We start from the raw sequence: 22,623 nt of genomic DNA, 5'->3' as shown, positions 1-22,623 counted from the left end.
ACTCGAAATGGCAATCAGGAAGGTGCTTCTCTCCCTCTTGGATTGCCTCGTCCTGTCTGGGCTGGGCTCAGTCTGGTCAGGCCTGCATCTGGCCAGCTTGGCCACCGGGAGCAAAGCTCCCACTAGGCCCCCTCTCGGCCTATCTTCAGGCTAAGCAGTGGCCGGAGGGTGGGCTCCAAGCCCAGGGAGGCCGCGGGGAGAAGCACCAGGGGTGGGGTCCCCCGCCTTGGCACTGCCAGCCCCCGGGGAGGCTGGCTTTGCCATTTTGGCGAGGGGGGGGACAGGGCTGCTGCTTTCTCCTGTTTCACGTCAGGGTCTGGACAACGGAGGCCAGCGCGGACCACAGCCTTCCCAAGGGAGGCTCTTCACGACGCTGCCTCCAGCCGCGGCCTCCCCCTCGCTGCGGATGGCGACGCTCCTCCGGCCCTTGGCTCAGCTTCGCCGGGGGCCCCAGCGTCGCGCGCGGTTCTTGCTGGCGACCCGCAGTCTGCGCTGCCCTCTGGGCCCGACTCGCCTCTCAGTGAGGGACGACAATGGTACCACCTACTTCTGGCGACATCTGCTTGGGGCCAACAGCAGAGCGTGTCCGAGGGCTCTTCTTGTCGGCGCAAGTGGACTCTGAGCGTCGAGGGGCAGGGCAGGGCAGCCAGCCTGCGGGGTAGGCACATGACCCAGGTCTGACCAATGAGAGTGTGGCTATCCTCCAAGCCACAGTGATTGGCTCAGGGGAGACATGTGATCCAAGCTGGGCCAATGAGGGTCCAGCTCCCAAGGGTGCATGGGAAAGAGCAGACCTGTCCGGCTCCTTGCCACATGACCCAGGCCTGACCAATGAGAGCACTGTATTCTCCCAGCCACAGTGATTGGCTCATGGTAGAACATGTGATCCAGCCTGGTCCAATGAGAGCTGGTCCTGGGACTTTCCCCCAGGAACCAGCAGGAGCAAGGCGCCTGCTGCCTTGGTGGCTGAGCTGGGAAGGCGCTGCCCATCTGCTGCCTGGAACAGTCCTGCTGGCTAGAGCCTGGCTCTCCCTTTCTCTCCTGCCACCCTGTCCCTCCCGCACCTCCTTAGCAGGGGTGGCACCCAGGGCCTGGCCCCACTTGCAGACCTTCACTTACCGTTTTCACCATTTCTGTCCATTTGACCTGCTGTCCCCGCGCCTGCAGCCCGGCCCGGGGCCACTGCTGCCCGCTGGAGCCCCCGGGCCTTGGCAGGGGAGTCCGTCCCACCCAGGGAGCAGCCCTCGCCAGTGGCTGAGGGGAGTTGGCGGCAAGCGCCCCATGGCCCTGGCTCCTCTGCCGCCACCCGCACTCTACTGTGTGCTCTGTGTCCATCTTCTGTCACCTACATCTGTGCCATCTCCTTATGGACATGTGCTTGTCACATTGTCCCTGTGTCCTTTGTTTCCCTATCTTCGTCGTTCTGTCTCGGTTTCTCTGTCTCCTTAGTTCTGTGTCTGTCCGTCTGTCTCCTGCAGCCCCACCCCTGCTCCAGGTGACACACAGAGGATTCAGGCAGCTTGAAGGTCAAATGCCACCTTCCTGGATACAGCTGAGCTGCCCCAGTGAGGCCAGAGAGCTGGGAACGCGGCTGGCAGGGCCATGGCACAGAGGGAGCATGAGGAAGAATGGGTAAGGAAAGTGAAAGAAGACCCTGGAGGTCCTAGTGGACCACAGCAAGATTTCCCTGTGTTCCAGGTGCAATCAAGATTCCTGGGGGGGGCTGGGGTTGTGGCTCAGTGGTAGAGCGCTCGCCTAGCATGCACGAGGCACTGGGTTCGATCCTCAGCACCACATAAATAATGTAAAATAAAGATATTGTGTCCACCTAAAAATTAAGAATAAATATTTAAAAAAAAAAAAAAGATTTCTGGGGGCCAGGGACTGACTCACATCTTGACGTTGTCTCTGGCGGAATAGATTGAAGGGTGGTGAGGGTGGCCCTGAGGACCAGGGCAGTCGTCCTGCAGGGAGCCATGGTGGAGACTGGGGAATGGGGACGGGAGGAGGGACAGACTGGGCCGCTGGGACAGTTTGAGCTCATCTAAGCCTTGACTGACGCCAAGTCAAAACCTGGCTCCTCGCCCTCCTGGTGGGAGGCAGGGAGGGAAGGGCTCCGTCTCCCTCGTCCTTCCAGAGGCTTCTGTGCCCACGAGGAGCTGTGGGGTCCTCTGCGCAGGGACCATCACTGGCGGCCAGGCTCTGGAGGGCACCTGCCTCCTCAGCCTCCCTGCCTCCGTCCTGGGCTCCACTCCCCCTTGCTGCCTCGCAGTCTGTCTCCATCGCTTCCTCCCTTTACCCACAATGCACTTTACAGCGGCTCCCACTGCCCCTGTCTTGACCTGGGGCACCCCTCTCCCCAGGGGACCCCTGATTCTGCTCCTGCCCTGAAAAACCCCAGCCCCACGGCTCAGGACCCACCAAATAGGGCTCCTCATCCATCGCTGGCAGGACACGGATGGCAGCCTGCTCGGGGACAGAGCCAGGGGAAACTGAGTCACACCCGGATGCGCTCCCGTGACTGAAACACCTCAGTTCTGCCCAGTGCCAGAAGCCCTTCCCTTTGACTCAGAAATTCCATCTGTGGCCTTTCATCTCGCGGTGACACCGGCTGAGTGCAGTGTGACCGTGACTGGAGACAGAGCAACTGTGTTCCCAGCAAGAGGAAGCGAGCCAGCAGCTCCCAGCCTGGCCAGGCAGAGGAGTACTACACGGCCCTGAAAAGGAGCGGGGGCGCCCCCACGTGCTGACGTGGCGCAGGGAAAGACGGGAAAGGCTGAGCGCGCAGGCGAGGGCACCCGGCACTGTGGGCCAAGCTGGGAGAAGCCCCCACTTGCCTCCCACACACTGGGCCCACACGCTCCACACCTGCGACTCCAAGCACCGGTTGTGAGCGTGAGGCAGAAACTGTGGTGGGCTGAACGGGCACAGATGGTTCTCTTGTCCCCCCAGCAGCCCAGCGCTCTGGCCTCCCCGCAACCAATAAAAGTGTCGCCATCACAGGGCCCAAGGACCAGCTTCTGAGCACCGTCTTCAGGACCCGGCCTTGGCTCGTTGGACCCTGACATCCCAGTCACACGCTGCCCTTTACCTTTAGTCGCACACATTGGTGCCTAATAACAGCAGGTCCACAGTACACAGCTGGCACACCATAAAGGCTGCTTCAAGGTGGAGAGCCCATAGGTCCTTTGGGGTGGTGCCCCTGTCCTCCGACCCAGGCCGTGGGGAGAGAGGCATCCCTGTTGGGGACGCAGGTGACAGAATTGATCTTGAACAAAACCCAGGCCTGGGGGACCTGTCCCCACACGGGGACTGCTCCCCCCACCTGCCCTCCTGGGCTCTCCTCTCCTTCACTGGGTCTGTGCCGAGCGGCTTTAGTGTGGTGGAGGCCAAACTGACCGTTCCCCTCTTGCCCTTGGTGGCTCTCAGTTCCTGCCCCACGGTGCCTGAGACGGTGGCCACGAGGAGGAAGGGAGACAGGAGGGACCAGCTCCCAGGTCCCCTGGGGGACGCTCGTGAGCCTTGGGATCCTCAGACCTTCCCCTCAGCCTCGGGGTCCCTGTGGGTGGAGGGCGGAGACCGCGGCCTTCTCCGGGCAGAGTTCAGAGCGCCACGTCCCCTGGGAGTCCCCTGGGAGCCCTGGGCCTGGTCCCTGCTCTGCACCGGGTTCCCAGGGGCCGCAAAGCCCCTCCCCGAGCTCCAGGGACCCGCGTGGCGGCTTCACTCAGGGTCCCTCGACCGTCACCAGGACACCAACGTGGGGACAGGGACCCCCACTGCTGGAGCCACCCGGTCCCCACCCCGGGCTCTGCCGGGAAGAGCCAGGTGCCCGTGGCAGGGGACAGGGGCTGCAGCCAGGCGCTGGCCAAGGCGGAGACCGCAGAGTCCCCGAGGCGCCCGAGACCCCTGCATTTGGAAAGAAGGGCTGAGTGTCCAGGAGGGAACCTGGCCACCGTGGCCTAGGCCCAGGGCCAGCGTCCAGCAGTGAGTCGCGCTGACGCGGTGGCCTTCTGATCCGAGGGGCCGAGGGTGGCCTGTGGGCAGGAGGCAGGGCCCGGCTGGACCTGGGCAGCACCAGGTGCCCCCCGACCTTCTGCAGAGGCCTGCGGATTCTCCAGGAGCCCCCCGGGATCCTGGCTGGGGTCCTGGGGTCCCGACAGAAGGAAGCCGTCGCTGGAGCATCTGGCGGGATGTCTGGAGGCTGACGTGTCACCTCCCAGAGGGGGGACCAGAAGGGGCTGCTGGGCCTGGAGGACCGAGGGTGGCAGAGACCGGCCGTCCAGGGCGCACCGGGCGGAGGAGCAGCTGTGGGGGTGCTGGGGACGAGGCCGGGGCTCACCCCTGGGCCGCGCCCGGCCCTTGGTACTTTTTATTTTGAGACAGGGTCTTGCTGAGTTTCTGAGGCTGGCCTCCAACTTGTGAGCCTCCTGCCTCAGCCTCCCAGGCAGCTGGGTGACAGGCGCCGCCACCTCGCCCTGCCAAGAAGGATTTTTAAAATCTGGCGGAACTCAGTAAAGCGCGTGGATTGGTTCTCTGTGACCCGGTGACACGCGCACATCCTGGTCTGACGGGCTCTGTGCTCGTGTGAGGTGTCGACCTCGGGAAGCTGGGAGACGCGGGGTGCACAAACCCCGAGCTCTCTCTGCAGTTTTTCTGTGAGTTTAAAGTTATGTAAAAATGAAATTCTTAAAAAAAAATAAACCCACAGAAGTCCTTGGGCACTGAGGAAACGTCGGAGGCGGAGGCAGCGCCCGTCCTGGGGGGACGGCCTGGGGCCAGGGTGCCCAGGGCAGGGCAGTGGTGGCCCCGGGCACCAGTGACCGAGCTGAGCACCCGTGACTGCGGCGGTCCCCCGTCCTTGGACGAGCAGGGCCCTCGGCACTGCCCACTGTCCCTGCTGAAGTGCGCCTCACGGTGTCCGGCCTGGCCCCACGCGGGCCTCCCCCGGCACCAAGGTCCTCCCCGATGCTCTGTGCCACGGGGTGCGGCCCAGGGGCCCGATGGGGAGGCTCCCCTGCTGGGGGACAGTGACCCGGCGGCAGGCAGCGGGAGGCGCGTGCAGAGCCGCTTGGCTGGAGGTGGACAGAGGCAGGAGCTCGGCCACTGGGATCCCAGCCGGGGGACGCGGTGCCCGAGAGGAGGACGAAGGACTGGACTCCCCCCGGGGTGGAAGAGGCCAGGACCAGGGAGGCCGGCACCTGTCTGCGTCCTGCGGGGCCCCAGGGTCCGGGGACATGGAGGGGGTGCCCTGCTGGCGGCTGGATTGTACTGCCCAGGCCCGGGCAGGCGGGGGCCGGGGCGTTTGGCCACAGGCACAGTGGCAACCGCTGGGCCGCAACGCGACTTGTCGGGCGGGAGTGAGTGGCCCACAGGATGAGACTCGGCTGCCCCGGGAGCCACCTCGCCTCCAAGTGGCCCAGGGTGTGCGCGAGTGTGTGTGTGTGTGTGAGTGAGAGTGCGCGAGTGTTCGCGTGTGTGAGTGTGCGCTCGCGTGTTTAATTAGGGAATGAATTTAATTCCAACTCCGCGCTCGGGGGGAACAGCTGTCTACCGAGCCCCGTGGCTTTAAATAGCCACATCTGCACCGCCTGAGCCAGCCGCCAGGCCACCTCCGCTCTGGGGCTCGGAGCCTCGCGCCGTGGGGTGTGGGTGTTGTGCAGAATATTCATCCGGTGGCTGTCGCAAGACCCCGACCGCCAGGCCTCATGGCCGTGAGCCCCTGGGTCCCTGCTGGTGTTTCCCGAGGATGTGGTATCCAGCAGGCGCACCATAACTGCTCAGAGACCCCGAGGAGCGCCTCTGCCCGCTGGAGATGGGGTCTCGCCCTCCCACCAGGCGCACGTGGCTCCGACTGCGTCAGGTCACAGCCTGGGCCGCCCAACAGGACCCTTGGAACAGCCAAGTCACCTCTGCCCCGGGGACACGGGCGCCTGTCTCTGACAACCAGGGCTGGACAACCAGGGCTGGAGCCAGGTCCTGTGGGGACCGCAGCCAGCCCGGGGTGAGGGTGTCCCTGGCTGTGTGGCCAGGACCGCCCACACCCTCGTCTCCTGGGGACAGTGGTCAGGTCGGGGAGTCCACGCCCCCTGCCCGCGCTGGCTCCTCACTGTGAGCCGCTGTGCCGTGTGACTCCCAAGGACAGAGGGGACAGGGACGGGGCAGGAGGGGCCGTGGGTGTGGGAGGCCCAGGGGGGTCACTTGAGGAGGTGGCTCTGAGGTGGCGCTGCAACCAGGGGCCGTCCACACCCAGTTCAAGAGCAGAGCGTCCAGGCAGCGGAGCAGCGGGGCAGAGGCCCGAGGCCAGCCCAGGCCTGGACACTGCACCCCAGCCAGGCCCTGGGGCTGCGGCGGGAGCAGGGAGGGGACAGCCCCGGCAGGTTGCGACTCAAGGCCACAGGGAGCCACCGCAGGTTCTGGGGGGAGAGTGAGACCGACTTTCTGCTGGACACACAGCTCCCATCTGGGTTTCTGTGAGCATTCATTAAGTGCTTGCTGGACACCGAGCCCTGGGAGGACACGGCGCAGCATCCAGGCTGCTCGCGGGCCCCGTGGGAGAGGCACTGAGGTGCGCGTCCCACCCTGCCTGCCGCGGGGCACCGGGTTCCACCCTGGACGGCCACTCACCGGTCACAGGGCCTGGCCGCAGTTTCCCCTCGGGAACCGAGTGGCCTCAGGGATGGAACAGAAAGGACGTGTCCTCAGGGCCTGCCGTGCTCAGCCCTGCCCAGCCCGCTCCTGGACCGTCCCCAGAAGCCGCGTGTGTGTCCAGGGCGTGGTCCCCAGGGGCTGCCAGCAGGAGGCCGAGGGGGCTTTAAGAGGCGGGGCCTGGGGTCTGTCCCTGGGGGCCCTGTCAGGGTGCGGGAGCCCAGCCGGGCCACCAGGGGAGCGGCTGCCCCCATCTGGACAGGCCGCCCAGGCCCAGCCGCTACAAGGCCAGGCGGAGGCGCCTCTTCTCTTGGGCTGACAGTACGCGTTTTGTCACAGCCGCGGACAGCGGAGGGGTCGCCTCGGTGCCGAAGCTGTCCACCTGGGGACCCGCCCCGCCCCCGGGGGCCCCTTCACCCCAGAGAAACGCCCACCCACCTCCCGTGACATGGCGTGGGCTCAGACCAAGAGGGAAACTCCCAGGTCCCACAGAGTGGGTCCACTGGGCCCTTCAGCCCCGCGAGGGGGACCCAGCCCGGTGCAGCAGCTGGCGCTGAGCAGAGCCGCCGTCCCCGACCCACCGGGCGCCAGGCTGCATCCCCAGCTGCCCGGAGGCCGAGGCAGGAGGAGCGCAGGTGGAGGCCAGCCTGGGCGACGCGGCGAGGCTGAGGCAGAGTCATTTACTGAAGTGGCCCCTTCCCACAGAGAGGCCCGCTGCACCCGGCTGGGTGGGGGACGGTCAGCAGAAGCGTCCAGCGTGGGTGACCTTCCCATTCCTGTCGCCTGCTGGCTTGGCCACTGGCGGGGAAGATGCAGCTCCCGGTGCTGGACCCTCACTGTTCAGCCGGGTCCAGGGCGGGGCTCCCTGGAAGTGGGCACAGCAGCCCCCGCCCGAGCCGCCTGCACACGGGCGTGACGTTTCCAAGGTGAGTCACAGCTGGGGGCGGGGAGAAGAGGCCCCTTCCCAGGTGTGGTCCCTGAGGGGCAGCGAGCCCAGAGCAGAGGGAGCGGCTCTCAGGGGCTTCTGCAGACCGCGGCCTCTGCCCCCCCCCCCCGGATGTGAGACTCTGAAGCCACCTGAAGCGGGGCTCAGGGCACTGGTGGTCACTGCTGTGCCCCTGGACCTGGGTGCGGCCAACAGCACTGTCTCCTGCGACTTCGGTGACCTGCCTCAGCTCCCGGCCAAACGCCCCGCCTGGACCCCCGTGCGCACCTGCCCGAGGCACCGGCTCCAGGACAAGACTCAGGCGCCTGGTGGCGCGGGGCCATCAGCACGAGGACCTTGGTGCGGGGACCCCCTGGGCACCGAGTCCCGTCCACTGAGCCCGGGCAGTGCGCGGGGAGGCAGTGGCCGCGTGGGTCCAGCCCAGGTGCCAGGCGAGGGAGGGCAGTCCTGCTCATGAGCCAGACCCAGGCCAGTGGGGTCCCGTGACCGCAGAGTCCAGCAGAGTCCACCCCCAGGGAAGCGGCCTCCACCTGCCCCCCCGCGGCTCCGGCTCAGGGAGGAGGCGTCCGCGAGAGCCCAGCCCGTGTCCAGCTCCAGGAGAGGTGGACGGCGGTGTCTCTGCGAGTGACAGCGGTTCAGAGAGGACTCGGAGAGACGCAGGGACCTGGGACCGCCAGCACCCTGCTCCTGGGGACCTTTTATGAAGTGTCCAGCAGCCCCCTCCCCTTCTCCCCGGGTCCATCACAGACTCCCCCAGAGGAGAGCAAGGCGGAGGGCGTCCACTGGGGTCACAGAGGCGTGCACCCAGCTCAGCCTCGGAGGCTTCTGGCTGTGTGACCTGGGGACAGTGCCTTTACTTCTCTGGGCCTCGGTTACCTTATCTGCAAAACGGGGATTTGAACACTTCTGTGGGGGCCCCAGGGCTCAGATGGTCGTGAAGGTGCAGGGGCGTGGCTCAGGGGAGACTCAGCACCCTCCAAAGCCTTCATAATTCTTCATGGGGGGCTGGGGATGTGGCTCCAGCGGTAGCGCGCTCGCCTGGCATGCGTGCGGCCCGGGTTCCATCCTCAGCACCACATACCAACAAAGATGTTGTGTCCGCCGAGAACTAAAAATAAATATTAAAATTCTCTCTCTCCCCCTCTCTCTCTCTCTCTCAAAAAAAAAAGTTCTTAATAGGGAGCCAGGTATCCAGCAGGCGCTGCATTGACGTCAGCCTCCACGAGGAGCTATTCTCACCACGTGTTGAGCCAGGCACTGTCCCGGGTCACCCCTGTGCTCACATCTTATTTCTTAATCTTTCATCTTTGCATTTTACATATGGAGACTCACAGCCACGCAAAGACGTGGTCAGGGACTTACTGAAGGACGTGGCTCAGCGGGCCTCGGGCGGCCCTGGACACCGTGGCCCTGGACGCCACCGCCCTGCCAGCCCGGGGCAGGTGCTTAGCAGAGTCGCTTCAGTGACGTCGAGGCCTTTCTCTCTGCCAGTGGGAAGGGACCCCGACGGGCAGAGGCCCAGGGCTCCCGAGACTCGCATTCCCCCGACACCCTCCCGTCACCCTCCTTTCTCGCTGCGGGAGCCACCGGCCTGCAATTTAGCAAATGTGACAGCGTCTTGGCTGGGTGCTGCGGCCCAGGCCAGTGTCTCTGGGGTGTCACCTCCCGCGCTGCCGAGCCCCAGTCGGAGGAGCAGGGATGGCCCGGGAGGGTGGGGACAGGTGGGGCAGGCCGCGGACCCTGGGAGTGGGGAAGGTGGAGGTCAGGGCCAGCTCTCTCAAGGTGCGCTTTGGGTTCCAGGTGCGGGACGCGGTGATGAGATCTCGGGGGAGAGGTGCAAAGGCCCTGGGGCGGAAGCGCGGGTGGAGCTGGGCAGCCAAGACCGCCCTGTCCTGTCTGTCCGTGGCCCCCTGGGCTCGGTGACCAGGCCATAGAGCGTGGAGGTACCACGTGGCCCTGCGTCCCCTCCTGGGCGCATGCTCCTGAGAGCCCCGGGCGCTGCTCAGTCGAGGGCCCTTCACAGCAGCGTCCACGGAGCCCACAGGGGGCGCCCAGGAGGCCGTCTGCAGAGGGAGGGGCCCACGGCCTGGCCACCACCTGGACCGTCCTCTCCAGGGCGGGTGGAGGGGACAGCTGCAGACGGGCCCGAGGACCTTGTGCTCATGAGAGCCAGACCCAGGCCGTGTGTGACCCAGTGACAGCAGAGAGCAGGGCGGGCGAGGACCTGCGGGCAGGGAGCTTCTCTGGGGTGACGGAATGTTCTGGAACTAGGTGCAGCCGCCTCCCGCCGGGACCTTCGACCTCAGTGAAATGTCTGGATCCGACAGAGCTGCTGGGGCTGGGCCTCCCCGGGGCTGGGCGGCTGAACAGGCCCCCGCGGCCCTCCAAGGGTCACTCTGCGCTGGTGGACTTCATCTCCACCGAGCAGAAGCCCCGCCCCTGGGTGGCCTCGGGGAGCTGTGGGCGGGAGCTTCCGGAAGCCCTGCTGGCCTGGTCCCGGGCCTGCTCGCCCTGTCCTGGAGGCAGGTCCCTGGACGGCGGGGGCTTGACCCAGGTGCGCCCCCTAGAACAGGCCAGGCCAGCAGGGGCCTCCCACGGTCCCCACTGGGGGAGGGGGCTTGTCCCCGTCCCTCTCCCTTGTCGGGGCGGTGGAGTGGTCAGGTCCAGGCCCTCTCCCGTGGCCTCCAGACCTCCCCTCCACAGCTCAGCCTCCACCTGCTTCCACACGCAGCCCGAGGCCTGGGTAGAGGCCGGAGGCCCAGCTCCACTCCTGCTGCGCACCCTCCCAGGCGCCTCCCTCTGCGGGGCCTCCCCAGCTCCTCCCGCCCCTCCTGCCCCAGGGCCTTGGCACGGCTGCCCTCCGCCTGGGGCCCTCCTCCTGCTCTCCAGGGCCACGGAGCTGCCCAGCTCCACTTACCCCTTCGCGGCTGGCAGGGTCAGAGAGGGTGGGCGGCTGGGGACAGGAGCTGGACGGGGCAGGGCGGCTGCACAGGGGCTGCTCAGGCCTGAGGGGCGGGTGGGCGGCCAGCTGAGGTCCCTCCCGTCCTCGCCCAGATCCCGCCCATCGACACTCCCAGAGCCGCTGGACATATTTTCTCTCCGCTGACACTTTTGGCAAAATACGGTTCCTCCAGCTTTTTTCGTGCAAAAAACATGTCATCAAAACGGTCCCCGCGGCCCGGAGGAGGGGCCGCTGGCTTGGCCCGGGGACTGTGGGGGTGCTCCTGGGAGAGGAGACTGCTCTCCCGGCTCTGGGGGGCGGGGGCGGTCATCAGGACAGCCAGGACACAATGAAGGCCACTCGGGCCAGCTGGGGCGGACGCCCACTCCCGAGCCAGCCGCTGCAGCCCTGCGCCACCCACCGTGTCACCTCCAGGTCTGGGGAGGAGGCCGGGCTCAGAGTGGGAAGGCCTCCCCAAGTCACACAGCAAAGCTGAGGTCTGGACACAGGTCGCCCTCGGCCTCCCCAGGGATGCCCCAGGAGCCTCTACCCGCCAGGGACCAGCAGGGGACTGTCTTCCCCAGCAGTGAGTTCCCAGGGCCCCAAACAGGGACAATTGTGGCAGCAACTGCAGCTGGGCAGACAGAGGAAGGAAGAGCAGGCCTCAGGCCTGGCGCAGTGGGAGGCTGAGGCTGGAGGCTCGAAAGTCCAAGGCCCGACTTGGCAACTCAGACCCTGTTTCAAAATAAGAAATAAGAAGGGCTGGGGTGCGGCCCAGGGCAGAGCGCTGGCTCCCCTGTGCCAGGACCTGGGACCCCCCAGCCCTGGAGACCAGGGACCCCCACTGGGGGGACAGCGGGCCACCCACCACCACGGCTCCACCCACGCCCCCGCTGCTCCCAGCCCTGCCGTGTCACCTCTCTGAGTCTCCCCGGGTCACGGTGCAGATGGCAGACACAGCAGAGGGCGGGAGGGTGGATCGTGGGCCCCACAGGCTGGGTTCCAATCCCAGCTCTGCCAGTGTCCTGCTGTGCAACCTTCAGCAGGTTGCTTGACCTCTCAGTTTCCTTGCTCATAAAGGGCACTCACAAAAATGAGTGGCCGTCCAATCTAAACCCTGTGGGGGGAGGACGGGCGCACAGTAGGTGCTGATAAATGGAAGGGGGTTAGCTGGTGACTCCTGAGGGGAGTGGGCCGCAGTCCCCCGTGGGAAGTGGCTTCTCTAGGAGGCTGCCCCTCCCCGGGGTCCCCGGAGCCGCATGAATCCCGCTTCATGGCCGCGGTTGATGGAGCGGGAGGCTGCCCTGGCGAGGCCCGACTGATCTCCCCGTGTGGCATCTGATCCCTGAGCTCCCGCGGGAGGGGCAGAGGGGGCTGGGCACAGGAGGCTGAGGACAAGGACGTGGGCAGGCCAGTGCTCTAGAGCCCACTCGAGGAGCCCTGTCCAGGGAGCCCAGCCCCAGCCCCACGCCTGTCTGGAGGTGGAACAGAGGAGGCCGAAGGGGGGGGGCGGCTTCTGGGTTTAATAAGGATGAAAATGAAAGTGTCACCAGGAGACCTCCCAGCAAAACCTGCAGGAGGCGTGGCTTTGGGAGGGACGCTGGCCAGCAGGGCAGAGCCTGTGCAAAGGGCCTGGGGCAGGGCCAAGCCTGCAGCTGGAGGCAGGAGCCCGGAGCCTGGGGCAGAGGGAGGCGGAGGCAGGGAGGGGCGGGCAGGTGGGCGCGGCCCTGAGGGCTGAGGGAGGACTTGGGCTCCGACCTGGAGGGCGGTGGGCGCTGGGGGTCCTGGTGGCAGAGCCCGGGTGGACGCTCTGTGTGGAAGCAGCCGGTGGCCCTCGGCTCACGAGTGGGACAGCCCCGCCCTCCAGCTCCGCGGGGCGCACGCTGTCCCCTGGCTTATGTCCACGTGAAACCCGAGTCACCCCCGCAGGGCAGGTGGCCTGGACACGTCACAGTGGTCGGACCCTTGGGAGCCAGGGGCCACGTGGGCTGGGGACCCAGGCGCTGGGCCGCTCCTCCACAGAGGCTGGGCCGCCGGAGCGAGGCCGGGCTCTGCATGGAGCCAACCCAGGGCGCCAGCGCCGTGGCCCAGGAAGCGGGAAGTGGTGGCCGCTGGGCCCAGCAGCTCCAGCCCTGCTCTGGCCTCCCCCGGGGCCATCTGGGAAAGGGGCCAATTAAGAGCAAATCAATTAAACCCGTGGAGCCGCGGCGCCCTGGGCTGGGCTCCCAGTCCTGCCCCGACTCGGGGTCACAGACGCGCTGTGGTGGCATCTGACAAGGGGCCGGGGTCAGCGGTCTGAACAGAGCTCCAACCCGCCCGGGCGGGATCTCAGACGGTATCATCTGATTCCCCCCGGGGAGGGGACTGTGAGCAGCCGAGGGTGACAGAGAAGCCGGTTCTGCCGAGGACGAGGACAAGCTGCCGGTGTGACCCGAGTGTGAGAGGAGCCCTGGGAAAACAAGGCTATAATTTGCTCATTTCTTGTGTCAATCAAGCAGGAAGTGGCTGCTCTTGGCCGCCTGCTCTCTGAGCAATCTGATACCTGAAAGGGACAATTCAGACTCCCTGCGGGGCTCAGAACCTGCAGCGTCTCTCGTGGGCCACATGCAGCCTGAAGGCAGAGCAGAGACGCTAGGAGAGCTCCTGGATCCAGCCCTTCCTGAAGCTCATACACCCTGGACTTTCCAGTTACAAGCCGGGGTTCCTGTATCTGGCTTTGGCTCCGTAACTCACACCAGATTCCTCCTGATTTCACCCGCTGAGACGGGAGGTTAGATTATGGGTCAACCTCAGCTCTTCTCAAACGTCACGGGGGGAACATACGCCCCACTTCAGGGATGTCGGCCCGGCGAGTGATTTGCCTGGACAAGGCACTAGAGCAAAGGGAGAGCAGGCCGACTCTGAGCGTCGGACTGGGAGTCGGATCTTCTGCGTGTCTTGCGTCCCTGTCTTTAGGGACAAAACTACACTGTGAGTCACAGCTAATCCAAGCAGGACACATAAGCACCCGCTCTGGACACAATCCCCAGTGAGACCGGAGCCCAGCCGCCCGCTGTGTGACAGTGAGAAGGAGATGCTCGCGGTTGCGCCTGCAGAGACGTGTGGGCTGTTTGTCACGCAGCAGCAGCTGACGGCCACACCGGCTCATGGGAGAATTGCCATTCCTGGGCTCTGATTGGTCAAGTTGGGTGGGGCCAATGGAAACTGGCCAATGGGAACCGACCTGAGCCACTTGCAGACCAGAGCACTTGTTGCTAGTGAGACGCCCTCAAGAATTTCTCGTCCTGGGCCACGGAAACCAACAATATCCCAGACAGCGGATGTACCAACAGCCAGGGTCCTGGAGAAAGGTGACGGGGACAGGTCCCTAGCCCAAAAGATCACAATGAATGTACCGTGTGAGAGGGAAATAAACCTTCAATGATGTTTGCTCCCGAGACCTGGGGCTGTTTGTTACTGCAGCAAGACCCAGCTGATCCTGACTGACACACGGAATGGGCTTTTGACAGTCGGGACAGAGATGGCACGGATCTGAGGTGAAAGGAGACCCTGGCCCCTAACTGGTAGAGTTTTTCCAGTCTTTCTGCCTGCCCCCTTTCTGTGATTTTGACACGTGTGTGCTGGGGACTGAACCCAGGGGTGCTCTGCCGCTGAACCCCTCCCCGGCCATGTTTTGTTCTAAGATTCACTGGTTGTGGGCGGACACACTACCTTTATTGTACTTCTTTATTTCTATGGGCGCTGAGGATCCACCCAGGGCCTCACACGTGTAAGCGAGGGCTCGACCACCGAGCCGCAGCCCGGGCTCCCAGCCCTTTTCATTCAGAGAAGCAACTCTGAGACAAGTTGCGGAGGCTGTCCTTCAAGCTTGTGATCCTCCTGCCTCAGCCTCCATCGAAGCTGGGGTGGCAGGTGTGGCCTTGGTGCCCGGCTGGGAGTGATGCCGTTGGCTGCCCATCGGTGCTAAGCACCAAGAGCTGAACTGTGCCCCCGCTCAAGGCCACCTGGAGGGGAGGCGCTGGGCGGGTGGCCCCCAGAGCCTCCTTCCCCTGTCTGGCCTCCTCCTGGCTGTGAGGCTCCTCGAGTCTGGAGCCGCCCTGGGTAGCCTCAGGGGCAGCCGCCCAGGCCTGGCGCCAGGCTTCCTGATCCCCTGCGGTCTCTCATCTTGTTCCCCAGAGGGCGCTGGGCCTCCTCCCTGGCCGGGGCCTGAAGACTGGTTGGTTCCTCCGAGCCTCTGAGGCCACCACGGGGTGATGGCAGCTCACAACCCGACGTCCCCTCCCTTGACCTCTGGGGTGTGGGCGGCCGGCCCTGCCTGTGCCAGAGGATCAGGATGGCCCTGCCCTTCCCTCTGTGGCCGCATTTCTCGATCCTCACCCACCCGCGGCCTCCTCTCTCCTGTGCTGCACCGAGGCCTCGACCCAGTGACACGAGGCGCACCTGTTCTCAGTCCCACTGGGAAGGAACACAGCCCTGTGCTGGTCGGTCCCCCGTTCCTGTGACAGACCCCGAGCCCGAGCACCAGGAAAAGAGGCTGAGCCAGGGGCAGTGGTGACCCCCGCTGCTCGGGAGGCTGAGGCAGGAGGATGGCGCATTGGAGGCCAGCGGGGGCAACTAGGCGAGGCTGTCTGTAAATGAACATCAGGGGGCGGGGGGCGGGCGGCTGGGATGGCGCTGGCCCAGCAGGGGCGAGGCCCGGGCTCCACAGAACAAGGAGGAAGAGGCTCTGGAGGCAGCGCCCCCTCGACAGGGGGCCAGGACCCACCCAGGTCCCACTCCTAGGTCCCCACCGCCCACCTGGCCGTGCTGGGGACAGAGCCACCTCACCGTGGCCCCAGCCCCCAGGGACTCTGCAGAAACCTGATCGCGCCCCAACAGTGACATCGAATCACGGAGGAGCCCTGGACTCTGGTGATTAAGAGCGTCTGGGGCTGTGGCTTGATGAGCCGCACATCAGCCCCGGAATGGAGACTCCGAGCAAATGGCCTCTGTCCTCTTCAAACCGCGCTCTGCAGCTGGCGGAGCCGTCACCTGCTGTCAGGGCGCTGGGACCTGGCAGGGTCAGACCCGCCTGGGCCCGACCTCAGCCCCGCCCTCCTGCTCCCACTCAGGGACAGGGTGTCCCCCCCCAGCCCTGGCTCAGAGGCCAGCGTGCTGCCCTGTCCCCACGTCCTGCCAGCCCCTCCCCAGGCACCTGCTCCCCACCTCCTCCCTGGCCTCCTCCCTGGCCTCCTCCCTGCCTCTGCCCTGGCCTCCTCCCTGCCTCTGCCCTGACTTCCTCCCTGGCCTCCTCCCTGGCCTCCTCCCTGGCCTCCTCCCTGCCTCCTCCCTGGCCTCCTCCCTGGCCTCCTCTCTAACCTCCTCCCTGGCCTCCTCTCTGACTTCCTCCCTGCCTCCTCCTGGCCTCCACTGGGCTCCCAGCCTCCTCTGCACCCACTGCCCTCCTATTCTTCCAGGGTCACTTCAAGGTGACCCCAGGACTTGGGCTGGTGCAGCCTCCTCTGGGGGCCCTTCCGGCTCCCTGGGTGGCCCTCCGTGGCTCTGATCACCTGTGTTGTGGCTGCCTGGCCTCGGGTCTACCTCCCTCCTGGACCGGGGCTGCAAGTGGACAGGGCCAGGCCTCCTGGTCACTGATGTGCCCTGAAGCCCAGCTCAGGCTGGGGCACCCACGGGGCAGCAGCACCAGAGTGAGGGCGGGAATCGGGCGGGAGGTGGGGCCCGGGGGCCGGGCATCAGCCCTCGGCAGCCCCCAGTCCAGCCGGGTCCCCAGCAGACAGCACCGGGGGCCCGTCAGTGATCCCGCCCCCGACGGCCAGCGCTCCGCCTCCCCAGGAGCGGGACTCATCCACCCCGCGGGTGGGGCGCCCCACTCTACGGAGGCTGGTGGCTGAGGGACAGGGACACCAGGGTCTCAGGGGCAGAGGGAGAGTGTGAGCAGAGGTGGGGGAGCCACGGCAGTCAGTGGGAAGTTCCTCCTGCAGTCTACCCACAAGCTGGGGTGCAGTCAAGGGGAGGATGGAGTTTCAGCCTGGTGACGTGGCTCTGCCGGGACCCGGGCGGCAGCCGGGCAGTGGTCCAACACGGTGAGCTCTGCAGCCGCAGGAGCTCCACTCCCAACGGTGAGGAGCAGGGGTCTCACCCAGGCCAACCCTGCCCTCGGGGGACACTGGGTGACAGGCAGGGACACGTGCGGTGGTCATGCCTGGGGTGTCCTGGCCGAGGAGGACGGGCCTTCCTTCACACCCGGCCCTCCTGGGGCGTCCCCGCCTGACTTCCCTGGGGGGACCCAGCGTCACCCACTTTCAGGTGACCAGAACCCCCACGAGGCAAATCCCCGTCCCAGGGTCACCAGAGGCAAGGAGGCCAGGGAACTGAGGTGCCCTGTCCACTCGATGCCCGTCCCTGGGGCCCGGAGGCCAGGGCTGAGGCTGGCCTCCCGTGGTGGCGCCCTGGGCCGGCCCTGGAGAGCCCCTTCCCGGCCGCGTCCTCGCTCGGATCATGCTCTGCCTCCAGCCTCTGTGGGTCCTTTGTCCTCCGCGGCCTTCAGCTAATCGCCGCCTCCGCGCAGGGGGAGGGGATAAGTTCACCGGAGGCTGGAATAACGGAGGCTGCTGGCCGGGCAGGGGGTACTGACAGGCGGCCACTTGGCCCAGGCGGCAGCGTCGGGATATTCAGGAAAACAGATCCGGCGGCGTCCGGGCGGCTTGACTGGCAGATGGTGGCTGGCCTGTGCCAGGGACAGCGCCCTCGGCTCTCCCCACCAGGAGCTCGGGAAGGCAGCGGGTGGGGAGCGGGCAGCAGAGACCACCCGGGGCAGCCCCTCTCCCGCCCTCACTTGCTGTGTGACCTTGAGGAACTTGCCTGCTGTCTCTGTGCCTTGTTGCTACTAAGCAGTCCCGTGGGTGCCCACAGTGGAGGGAGCCAGGAGGGTGGGGGGCAGGGGCTGCGCGGTGTCCCCCCACCCCCAGCTGGGAAGCCCCACTCCAGGCCCCGCCCATGCTGCCCCCGGGGGCGGGGCCTTTCCACAGCCCTCCCCCCTCCTTGCCCGACTCAGCGGCTGACCCCACCCTGGACCAGCCTCTGTGTTGGGCCTGGGGACACAGCGGTGGCCGAGGGAGACAGCACCCAGGTCACGGGGTTTTCATGGGGGACCCTGGCCGGCCGCACAGCCCCAAAGTCACCTTGGAATGACAAGTTTGTTGGAGCCGGGCCTGTGACCCACGGTGGGCGTGGCCTGAGGCTGAGCCCGCAAGTCCCCACTGCGACCCACGGTGGGCGTGGCCTCGGGCCCAGGGGGACGCCGGGCGGGGGGAGGCCGCGGTGGCAGGCGCAGCCCCTCCTGGTGGTCCCTGTCTCTGTCACCCTGGGGTGACCCTGACCTTGGCCCCTTCTCAGGTGACCCCCGGAGGCTGGTCTGGGTGGTGACGGCAGCAGGGGGCAGCAGGGGCAGCAGGGGCAGGCGGGGCCCCGGGGGGACACCAGCGCCCACCGTCACCTGAGCAGGACTCGGGAGGAAGCCGTGGGAGCTGGGGACGGCCCCTGTGTTGCTGGGAGGGTCCCCCGGAGGGCTGTGCCGCTGGCCGAGAGTCCCTGGGCAGAGCAGCTGGGCAGGCTGGGCCTTCGGGGCCCAGGGACAGTCCCCTCCCCGGGTCCAGAGCCACAGCCCAGGGTCCTCCAGCCTCTCTCTGGCCTTGACCCTCTGCCTCCTCTAGGAGGACCTCGAGGTGACCATAGGCCACTGCAGCTCAGGGCCCTTCGATGATGCCTCTGCCCCGGGGTGGCCCCGCCACAGAGACGAGGAGGTGGACCACCTGGGGGGATCCCGGGTCTGGGCCTCAGTTTCCCCGCCTGCCAAAAGGGGGTGGGGTCCTTGGAACACTGCCCAGTCCTTTAGGGGGGGTGAGCAGGAGCAGCACGGCCCGCACCCTGGCCAGGGAGGTGGCCAGGGAGGTGGCCGCCGAGCATCAGGGGGATCGGAGATGCCACTGGGGCAGCGTCCTGGGCGGGAGGAGGGCGCGCAGCCTCCGGAGGAGCCAGGGGAGGGCACTCTGGGACCTGGGGGCAGCCGTGCAAAGGCCCTGGGGCGGGCGGCAACCCCTCTTCTCTGGGAGCCTCCCCTGGGAGCAGGCGGCTGCTACAGGAAGGACGTCCACTGTGCTCCCAGCCTGGAGGGCCAGGGCAGAGCCGGGGCAGCACGGCAGGGGCAGGGGCACCAGCGGGAGAGGGTGGGAGGCAGGCGGGGCAAGAGGGTGGCCAGGGACACAGGGGACCGGGCCACTTCTGAGATGGGCGCAGACGCTGACACGGCTCAGGCCAGAGGAGGGACGGCCTGGGGACCTCCAGGGAGAAGCCCAGGGGCCTGGACCTGCAAGATGACGGGGCTGGCGCCACAGACCCCCGCACGCCAGAAGTCGGGCCGTCTCCACCACCACGGAGGCCCCCGGAGAATCAGGGACCAGGACGGGGACCGAGGGCTACTCGAAGGCCCGCTGCCCGCCCACCGCCTGCCCAGCGGGAAGCAAGTAATGGCCAGGGGTCATTTTGAGATATTTATTCAAGGTGCCCCAGGGGCAGGAGGCCTGTATACACTGGCAGGCACGAATTGAGCACCTACTGTGTTCCGCCACTCCCCAGGCAGCGTGGACCAGGAGGTGACCCGGACAGAAACAATAAAAACCTCACCTGGGCACCGTGGCCAGCCTCCTCCCAGCCACGGGGAGGCTGAGGCAGGAGGATCCCAAGTTCGAGGCCAGCCTCAGCAACTTGGCAAAACCCTGCCTCAAAGTGAGAAATACCAAGCACCGAGCTCACGGGGAGCAGCCGGGTTCAGTCCCCGGCTCTGGGGGCCACGAGGTGGGAGATGCGCCGAGCACCCCGTCCGTCCTAAGTGGTGGCCACCGTGTGCCCGCCCCGGACCACTGTCTGCAGGCCCAGCAGGCCCCGAGGCCCGCGCCAACCTGCCCGGGAACACAGTGGGCACCACAGGGACGTGTCGCCCCCGTCACCAGGGTTGGGGTGTCGCGGATCCTGGCCTCCTGGCCTGTCACCCTGCGTGGTGTCACGAGGGGCTGGGGTAGCTGCTCAGCTGGGCACCCAGGGCTGCAGGTGACAGTCCTGCTGGCCCTGTGGCCTGAGGCTGCACCAGGACCGCAGGAGCCCCTGCCCGGGCCACCTCGTGGCATGGACGCGGGTGAGGACCAGGAGGAGGCGGGAGGCCTTTGGGGCTGGCCCTGGAGTCCACCGTCGCTGAGGCAGGGTGCTGGCCACACGGTCACTAGGGACCACAAGGTCGCGAGTGCCTGGAGGCCGGGTTCTCTGAGACCCCTGGGCGGCCAGCCGCCGGGGAGTGTCACAGCAGCAGGAGGAGCCTGGGTGGCTAAGCAGTCCCCGGAGCTGCCCGGGGAGAGGCCGAGGGAGACACGCCCGATGGCTGGGGAGAGGCAGCTCCGAGGGAGCCTGAGGCCCCTCTGCTTCTACTTCTTTCCCTCCTCCCTGTGGGTCGGGACGGGACCGGGCCCTTGTGGAGCCAGGCAGGCTGCGCGGCCTTCCTGGGAGGCCTCCTCCCGGGCCACCTGGTCCCAGCTGTGGAACTGCTGACCGTGGATGGCACCCGACACCTTGGGCCAGAACAGCGTGGGCCCAGGAGTCCTGGCCAGGCCGGGAGGGGCTGCGGGTGGTGCCGCGAGGTCAGCCCTGGCCTCCCACTGCAGCGAGTGGCCTCTCCGAGGGGGTGGGCATTGGAGGGAGGCTGCGACGGCCACGGGACCTCCCGCCCCTGACGGCAAGTGACACCTAATGTTGACACTAAAGTGCCACCAAGAAGGTGACCCCCAGGCAGCACCCCTCGGGGCTGAGGTCAGTGACACAGTGGGAGGGACTCTCAGGACCCCGTTTCCAACCCTCTGATTCTCCAGGTGGGGAAACTGAGGCTCAGGGGGGCAGAGCGGCCCTGACCCCTCCTTCCAGGGGCTCCTCATCTGCGGCCTGTGGGCACGGCACAGCTGAGCAGCTGGGGGAGAGGGTCCGGAGCAGCCGGTCCGTGGAGGCCCCCGTGGGCGTGAAAACCCGGAGTAGACGGGACACCCTGCAGCCTTCGGGGGAGTCTGGGCTGGGCCTCAGAAGGTGGGACGGATTTGATGCTTGCTGATCTGTGGAACAGGCTGGATCAGACCATTCCTGATGTCCACCCACGTCTGAAGTGAAGGCCAACCTGGCCCCCCCTGGCCTTGTGAAGTGCTGGAGCTGGGGGCCATTCAGAGAACCCACAAGCCTCAGGGAAGACCTGTGGGGAGCCCCTGGCTGCTGGGCTGTGTCCCAGGCCCAGTCCCTTGGACCCCTTCCCCTCTGGGCGTGGGAGCAGAGGAGTGTCTCCTCTGAAGCCCTTGAGCTTGCGTCTCTCTTCTGCTGGCGCCTCGGCCGGCTGGGATCCCCCAGTCCTCCCGGTCCCCCCCAGACCTGCTGCTGGGCTGTCATCCCGGCGGGAGGCCTGGGAATCGCAGCAGAATGACCCTGATTGTGGCAGAGGCCTCGGGTCTAATTTCCCCAACGGTTCTGAGCGGCTAATGCGGCCCCCGCTGGGCCGGAGATGGAGCTCCCGGCGGGGCCTCGTGCTGCAGCGCCAGGCCACCAGGCAGCCAGCCGCAGCCTGTCCCTGACCCCCAGGCCGGGGTCTGGGGGAAGGGCTGGGGAGACCCCCCCCCACAGGCCTGACCCTGGGGGACGGCAGGGCTGGGACCCAGCCGCAGGACAGGGCTGGGAGGAGGAGACGGGGGCTCGGCCGGGCGGGTCCTGGCCTCTGGCCCTGGGGGCTCTGGCGGGAAGCTGCTGGGTTTGGGGCGCAGTCTGGGCGGGGCTTTCTTGGGGTCAAAGGCCAACCCAGGGCCAGAGACTGGGTCCAGCTGGGCTCAGCCAAGGTCAGGTGCAGGACAGGGACAGGGCGCGGGCGCAGGTGGAGGGGGGCCGCGGGGGAGGCCGGCCTGGCCCCTGGTCTACACCAGCCCCTGGCGGCCCACCTGTCCCTCCGCGGTCCCGCTGGACGCGCTGGGGCAGGGCTTCGGACCCTGCCACGGTCCCCTGCTCAGTGCTCCTGTGCCCAAGCCCCTCCAAGGCCGGAGTGGCCCTGAGGGACGCAGGGAACTGGGGCACAGGTTCCTCTCTGGACGCGCCCGCCCGGCAGGGGAAGACGGTGGCCGGGGGTGAGCGGGGTCTCCGCGAGCCGCAGGGCCCAGACCAGTGAGGGCGCCACCCTGGGGTCCCGGGGGCACAAGTCACCTGGGATCAGGCGGGAGCCGCTCCTGTCCCTGAGCCGGGCTCTGCCCCCACTTTCTCTGACCTGAGGGTGTGGGAGCCCCCGAGACTCCGCCAGGTTGAAACCCAGGGCTGCCCCCTCCCAGGGTCAAAGCCCAAGTCCTCCCTGAGCCCTGGGGTCCCCCACGTCCTACCTGGTCCCCTCCCTCTGCTCCGGCCGCCAGGGCTCCTGGCTGTGCCTTAACACGGCGGGCTCCCCTGCCCCAGGACCTTGGCACGGGGGTGAGCTGCCCCAGACGCCCTTCCTCCAGGCGAGCCCAGCCCCCTCCCAGTGTGTAACTCGCAGTTTGACTATCACCTCCTCCTGGAGGCCCTCCCGGACTTCCCTGACTTAGGCCACAGCCCTCCGTTTCTTAACCCCGTCTCCCTGTGTGTGTTGGCCCTGACTTGATCAATGTCTGAAGTTTCTGTCAAATAGTTCATTACCTGAAGTGACAGATCGATTTCATTGACTGATGATCTGTGGAACGTGCTGGGTCACACCAACCTGCTGTTGACCCCCTTCTGGGTCAAGCGCACACCTGGCCTGGCCTGGCGGACGGCACATCGCATTCCCAAAGGCAGGGCCCGGCTTTGCTGGCTCTTCCTGAGCACCGGGCAGCATCGTCTCAGAGTCTGGAGGCCAGAAGTCCAAGGTCAAGGTGTGGGCGGGCCACCCACACACTCACCCCACCAAAGGCGCTAGAGCGGGTCCACCCATCCCCATGGGATCCCCGCGTCACACGGGGCTCCTCCTCATCTGAGGACCCCCCTTGGCCCCTGGTTCTGATCCAGCAAGGGTGCA

The sequence above is a fragment of the Urocitellus parryii genome, chromosome 3 (genome assembly GCF_045843805.1).
Source record: "Urocitellus parryii isolate mUroPar1 chromosome 3, mUroPar1.hap1, whole genome shotgun sequence".
NCBI classification, from domain to species: domain Eukaryota; kingdom Metazoa; phylum Chordata; class Mammalia; order Rodentia; family Sciuridae; genus Urocitellus; species Urocitellus parryii.
Note: the sequence above shows the minus strand (reverse complement) of the source record.